Consider the following 7,793-nt stretch of genomic DNA (forward strand, 5'->3'; position numbering starts at 1 on the left):
GGCTCACGTCTGTCCCAGAGGCTGCAGTTACAGCACTCAGCACTGATGAGAGAGAACAGTGTTAGCATCAGGGAGAGAGAGCAAGGGCAAAGGGAGAGAGGCACACAGGCTGTAAGCCTTACCTTTGCTGTGATTCTAGATGTGCTCTGAAGAAGGTGAGGTGCGCCTTATATAGGGCTATCAACATCTCTCTCAGCTTTTTTGGGGGGAGAGTATTGGTGGTGAATTAAAAATGACATCAGCAAGTCTCTTACTTTCCTGTATCTTCTTCTGAGAACTTCCTAACCACTACAAAACCCACAAATACAACTTCAAGGCAATTGTAATCTTCAGGTTCTTATAAAGTAAACCAATTTTTAATGCAGGGACAAAGCAGGGGCTTTTACTGGGACTAGGATCTTGTATCCTTTTCTCATAAAAACATCTGAGAAGTTCATAGATCTGTGCCTTCTGTCCTGATTGTGCCACACTGACTGCATTGGCAATTCCATGGCAAATAACATCATATGTTTATGTTCATCTTCTGTAGTATAAGACTAGTGACCCACTGGAGCTGATGGGTGAACACAAATGGTCAGAGATCACTCCTGACCTTGAGCACTCTGACCAGGTGTGGTTCTCACCCCAAAAAATCCCTTCCCACACTGGGCTGCACTGGAGCCATGGGCTGTCTGCCCATCACTGCATTTCTCTCTGGGACATCAGAAACTGTATAGGACCAACACTGAATTCATCACATTCCTTATCCTCACATTCCCATTTTCCAAAAAATGATCCATTTTTCAGGTTGCAACCAGGGGTAATAACCAGAGCTGAGGCAATGCACTTATACTTTATCTTCTTCTGACACATTCACATCCTTCAATTCTCCATGCCTCTGTCACCCCAGTTACATCCCATTTCATCTCTGCATGGCTCCACAGCCTTTAGAGCTGCTCTTACTCACCCTAAAGCTGCTTCCAGCAGAGCCACCATCACCATGACCCTTTCCAGGACTCTCAAATGTATCCCACCCATTCTCATACTTGGCTTCCAACAGCAAGCCTCGTTTCAGGATGCTAACCACACAGTTCATATGTCAGAGGTACCAAAAGACTATTCAAGAACATGTTTATAAACTCTGTTCTGTGAAATTGCCATTTGCCAGGTGAATAAGCCCAGTGGAGGAGCAGGTCAATAAGAAGATGGGAGAATGCATTATAGGTAGAATGGCAGTGGAGAACAAACTGGGCGGTGAAGAACAAACTGGGAGAAATACAGGCAGAGACTGTTTCAAAAGGTCAGGCTCTGAAGTGCACTCCCATGCACTCCTCTTCAAGGGCTAACACAATCTGATAACCATGGCCTGCTTTGAATTCTAAGCTAGGTTTCTCTCATTTCTCTACCAGTTCATCAGCAGTTCAGATGTCCCAAGCACAGCACAAAAACCACGAACAGAAATTCTGACCCTTTCCAAGGGGAGCAATAGCCCCCATCTTGCTCCACATCCTGACCTCCTGAACTTCTAGATAGCACCTCACATCCCTCCGATCACTCACTCTCATTTGACTTGGTTCCAGTTTTGCCTGACCTCTTCTGGTAGTTCTGATCTCATGGAAAGTGTTTGTGGCCTGAGCAAGCACGCACTGTACTACACACATCTGTTCAAATTGCAGTGAGGAGACCACATGGTCTCAGGATTCCCACAGTGATGGATATCTAAATAACATCAGGCAGATGGATGAGGAATTAGATGCTGAATCTGCCTCCTGCCCTCTTTTATGCAGTGATCACAGGATCTCTTCTATCTGGCTTCTCTAGTATTTGCAAATCTTAGACTGGGATGTATATATTTCCAGAGGAAGCATTAAGTCATACTTCATGAGCCTCTCTCCCATCTGTGCTGTCGGAAATCTCTCAGTCACACATCATTGGCTGTGCCATGCTGTCTTCCTTCTGAGACTTGCAAAATGTGCTTATTTCATTTGTTTGCTTTATCTCTGCTGCTCATACTCACCTTTATTTTCCAGACGTCGAGAGGAAAATTAAGTTCTAATTGATTCACACTTCATGAACTTCTTTTTTATGACATTTGTAAAGCCTTTGCATTACTTAATCTTTTGCTTGCCTTTGTGGGTTATAACAACATTGCTTCCCTCTTTCTAGCTTCCTGAGAACATGACCAAGCCCGAAAATGAATTTTCAGAGTCTTTCTGGACACTAATTTTAGCAGTTCACATGGTTCTCCTTGCACATCAGTCAACAGTTGGACATTTCCTGACCACTTCTCACCAGTTGACTGCTGGTTCTTGATGTACCTCTGAGTTATGGCACAGCAATGGTCATGTCTGCAGTTATTCCTCTTAGTATGTCAAGATAAGATGTTTGGGAATGGAGATAGGCCTCCCATATCACCAGGAGGGCCCATTTTCATTTTCTTTTAGTGATTTTCTGTAGGTTTGATGTTATTTTTAATATTTGAGGCTACTAGTAGTGTTTAAAAAAACTAATTAAGAGAACATAAAAAAATTAATAAGAGAACATACGTGTTATGGTTCTATTCTAATCAAAAAGAACAAAGGCCTCTCCTCTTCTATAAAGTGTCTTTTGCATTGTATTTCTGAGTGTAATCACTTCAAAAATAATTACGAAATTGTTCACAGATTGCATTTTCTTCTCCAAGAACCAGGCATCTATCCTACCACTGACCTCACTAATATAATTTTTAAGCGTAATTATGTGGAGTTTCCCTAATTCATTAAGAAACCATAGCGGTTGAATATTCTCGACAATGACTTCTTGACCCATATTGAACACAGAGGATTTTTTGAGGAGGACTGGAACCCTACATCACGTCTACCTCAAAAGCCACAGGCACTTCCTTCTTGCTTTGAATGAGGCCACAGGTAAATAACCAATACTGTACTTCCATGTTATACTTCAATCTGTGTATCACTAGCACACTGCCATGCAGGAGGTTTCTTCAGCTTTAATACATGTTCAATTAGATGGGTTTGCACTGTATTATTAGAAACATCCTCAGGATCAAGCATCAGACTGGAAACATTGTCAAGAGCAGAGATGTTGAAGACTCTGCGTTGTCCTCTTGGGTCTTTCACCCGACGAATGTAATTCTCGTAAGTATTTGTACAAATATACCACAGATGACAAAGTGCTCAAAACTGAACAGGCAAAACCTCTGAGCACAAAAAAGATGCAGAGCTCTTGGGACAGGTCCAGAGGAGGGCAACTAAGGTGATCAGAGGGCTGGAGCACCTCTCCTATGAGGAAAGTTTGAGGGAATTGGGCTTGTTTAATGTGGAGAAGTTTCGGGGGAGACCTCATTGTGGCCTTCCAATACTTGAAGGGGGTGTATAAACAGGAGGGAGTATGACTGTTTGTATGGGTGAATAGTGATAGGACAAGGGGGAATGATTTTAAACTAATACAGGGGAGGTTTAGGTTAGATATTAGGAGGAAGTTTTTCACACACTGGTGAATGGATGAGTGGTGATGCACTGGAACAGGCTGCCCAAGGAGGCTGTGGATGCCCCATCCCTGGAGACATTCAAGGCTGGATGTGGCTCTGGGCAGCCTGGTCTGGTGGTTGGTGACCTTGCACATAGCAGGGGAGGTTGAAACTCGATGATCATTGTGGTTCTTCTCAACCCAGGCCATTCTATGATTCTATGAATCTATCTCCAACTTTCAGGTCACTCTCATCCCCTTCGCTTTGCTCCATTATTTACTTACTCAATTTTGGATTACAGTTTTATTTTATTATGATAAATGCTTTTAGAATGCACTATCTCATGAATGAGCTAATTCACTGCACTTTATGCAAGCTCTTCTAAGCTAAGATTTTTCTTAGTCTTTCAAGGTTGGAAAAAAGTAAAGCAGACTCTGAAAATATTTCAGATCACAGCAACAGAGTGGCTGAGGCTGGCCAGGCCCTCTGGGTCCATCTGCTCCACTCCCTGCACAGCAGGGCCACCAGCACAGGGTGCCCAGGTCCATTCCAGGTGGGTTCTGAAGATTTCCAAAGAGGAGATTCCAAAACCTCTCTGGGCAGCCTGTGCCAGTGCTCATTCACCTTCACAGCACAGAAGTGCTGCCTGCTGTTCAGAGGCAAACTCCTGTGCTCAGGTTTGTGCCCATACCTCTTGTCCTTGCACTGGGCACCACTGCAAAGAGCCTGGCTCCATTCTCTTTGCACCTCCCTTCAGATATTTGTTCACATTGATCAGGTCCCCCCGATCATCTCCTTCTCCAGCCAGAACAGTTCCAGCCCTCTCGGCCTCTCTTCATAGCAGTGGTGCATTGGACTCTCTCCAGCACATCCATGTCTCTAGTGTATTGGAGGCACAGAACTGGGCATAGCACTCCATATGTGGCTTCACCAGAACTGAACAGAGGTGAAGGAGGAGTGGGGTTCAAGGCGATAAATCTCCAGAGGAGCCTTATTTTAGTCAGTTCTCTGCCCAGCAATGAAAACATCAGTAATGAAAATTGATTCTTCTTACAGAGTACATGCAGTATTTGAAATTCATATTTTTGCCTGTCTTCATCAAAGGCCTAATGATGAATTAGACAGAGAGAATTTGTTGGAAGGAGGATTATATTACTAAAATTGCTTTGCCTGGGAACGTTAGTTGAATCCGGACAAGACCTCTGTATGGGGACGCACCAGTTCTCAGAGCAGATACCACTGACTCAGGCATTTTCCAGAGGATGTGCGATTCATATACCTCCCATGACCACTTACTCACTTTTATACAGTGAGTAACATATTTCCTCCGTCAGTAACACTTTTGCTTGTATATCTGGTATTCCATCAAACACTTTTTCTGATCTTCATTCAATTCTGTTACATAATCTCTGGATCTATTAAGTAAAGGATTTTATATAGCAAAAATTGTGAAATTGGTGTTTCATCTTATATAAAGTCTAAGTGGATGAGAACTAATAATTTCACCGTGGTCTCAATTTTCAATTACATTCTACAACAGGTAATCCTTCCTGGCATGAAAGCCTTTATTGTCACCTCAGAAACGTTGACATAGTGGAGCTCCAAGATAAAGCCACCCAAAGTCACACTGAGACGACACTATGCAGATGTTTCTGATAGTACTACTGCTACCCCAGGATCACTGATGCTGTAACTTCCACTGCAGTGTCAGGAGGATTCCGTGGTGAAAAAGAAAACAGTAATTAACGGAGCCAGTGGAAGTGCAATAGATGTTAGCCTAGTGGCTCTTCTTCTGCAAACTGTTGTTGACATTGATAAAACATGAAGAAAATTTTAGTTGGACTTCCAAGTGGATCCATCATGTAGCCTACGTGGATGGGAGAAAAGAGTGCTGAATCCATCTCAGTGCACACATCTCCATGCCTCCATAGGTACCACTACTCATCCTTCCACCAAACAGTTCTCCTACTTCAGGGTGTAAAATCAAGCACATACTCTGTCACTTTGTATAGTGACCTACATATCCAACTGTGTCTCGCAAAGAGTCAGATCAGGTGAACTGAAACTTCTGTGCTTCCTGTTAATGTGGTGTGCTTGCACAGCAGTGACTCAGTGGCATGGCAAAGTGGAATTACTGACATAGTGCACATTGAAGAAAACCACTCTAACTAGGAACAGAATTACGCAAGCTGTCTTATAATCTGAAATTCAGTGGTACACGGTTACTTAGTTTAAGAAATAACCTCAGCATCATGCACCTTGATTTACCAAGTAAAGGCTTATCACGTAACAATTTCACATCATTTTCAGTAATTAAAAATGTTCTAAAAGGAAGCAACAAATTCAAGGTGAAGTGCTTCTACGCAGACACTGCCCATACATCAGCACTTTCTTTTGAGGCTCCTGGAGAAGACCTCAGCTGCTCAGTTACCCTGTACGACAGGGTGCTAGAGAAGGTCACAGCTCCTATCTCCTTAACAGTGGCCTTCTAGTTAGCATCTGTCTCTAGGAAGCCAATAGCCCGAGCCCCAGCCCTTCTCCAGCCCTAAGTGATGCAATTGTCCATCCTCAGGAGAATAACATAGCCAGCGAGCTTCCTGCTGGATTGGGGCTATTGTCAAGAACATAAGATTTATGGAGCCAAAAGGAGTCCCAAAGAAAACAACTGCTGCCTAGCACTTAGGATGCTGTTTTCCTGGGTTATCTGTTTTTAGCTGCATATTGTGTAAACTAAAACGGATAAACCAGCAAGAGCCGGCTTCCCCTGGAAGCATACTGCACACTGCTCATGACAGCACTCCTCAGGGAGCACGCAGCCCCATACAGCCTGGCAGGACACAAGCAAGGCTTGTCAGGACAGGAGCAGTCTGCTTATTCCCCATCTCCATCAGAGAGCTGGGCACGCAATGCCCCAGGACGGGAAGTGCGCTTCTGTGCGTATGTGATGAGCCCAGTGACTGGAAAGGGACCAGAGATAGGATTATCCCAGAAGGATGGGTTTTCTGGATCCTGACAGCCATTTCCATCCAGCTTCAATTGGCTGGAGACACCCCAGGACACAAACACAAATCTTGAGCAAAAAGTGTTGATATATATACATATGTACACACGTTTAATATGTGTACACCTCAGACATAAATACAGTTAAAAGGAAAAGCTTTGAGGCCCTTTCAAGAACCTGCATATTTTATGACTTTAGTTACCGCAGGAAAGGTAAGTTAGAAGAAATGTAATTAGTACATTTACAAAGCAAACGAGTGCTTTCTTGTATTTTTATTCCAGCCCCACACCCTCTACAGCTTCTCTACAGCTTCTGCTCCCGGTGGGATCGCTGCCACGTGAGATAACACCTTCCTACTGGGTTTCAAAGCCAGACAGGATCCGCACCGAAGTGCTGGCTGTGCCCAGTGGGTTAATGGCAGATCCACAGCCTTCCCCACTCCTCAGCAGATCTGTAAAGGTCTGAGCAATGGCTGGAGCTGGGGCATTTATTTAGGTTGCTTCAAATGAAAGCTGCTGTTTGAAACAATCTGTTGGTTGCTGTGGTTTTCTTAATTAGTAAAACAACTTAAATACTAATTAGAACTTTTTGTTCTCTCTCATTTATGTTTTGCTTCAAGCTCTGCTAGAAGTCAGTTGACTAGTGCGTAGCAGAGCTCCCACTTGCAACAGATGGCAACGAAGCTCTTTGCTGACAAAATGTACCACACGGTAAGAGCTGCTCTGACAGCAGAGCATCAGTTGTCTGCCCAGCCTGGCAGAACAGGCAGCTGTAATGAGGCACTATGGCATTATGCAAATAAGAGCACACTAGATTTTTCAAAGCTCTGATTCTTATTTACTTACTCTGATTCTTATCTTCAAATACTATGAAGTAGTTCACTGACAGCAGTAGAGGAAAAAGAAACTCCCAGTGCTATCTGTCAGGAACGATGGTGGGTCAGGTAAAGAAAATATCTTAGTACATGGACTCGAATTTGAATGAAGGATAAAGTGGATGACTGGTGGCTTCACATCCCTTGACCCTTCCACAACATAGGCATGTTTTCAACCTGTGGCCCTTAGGCCCAGGGAAAACTCAGACTACTTGCAAGTATCAGTGAAAGCAAAACCATTATCAGGAGGCTATTACCAACTGCACAGGGATCCAGATAAGTAATACAGAAACACAAGCCTATTTAACTACTTATTGGCATGAATCATAGAGTGGCTTGGGTTGGAAGAGACCTCAAAGATTACCTAGTTCCAACCTCTCTGCAGCAGGAAGAGCTGCCAACCACTTGATGTAAGTGCTAGATTGGGTTGCTCAGGTAAGGGAATACCGAGTAATGGAAGGCCTTTTCCC

This window comes from Lagopus leucura, unplaced genomic scaffold, assembly GCF_019238085.1.
Source record: "Lagopus leucura isolate 7727_CA_CO unplaced genomic scaffold, USGS_WTPT01 Super-Scaffold_100008, whole genome shotgun sequence".
Taxonomy (NCBI): Eukaryota; Metazoa; Chordata; class Aves; order Galliformes; family Phasianidae; genus Lagopus; species Lagopus leucura.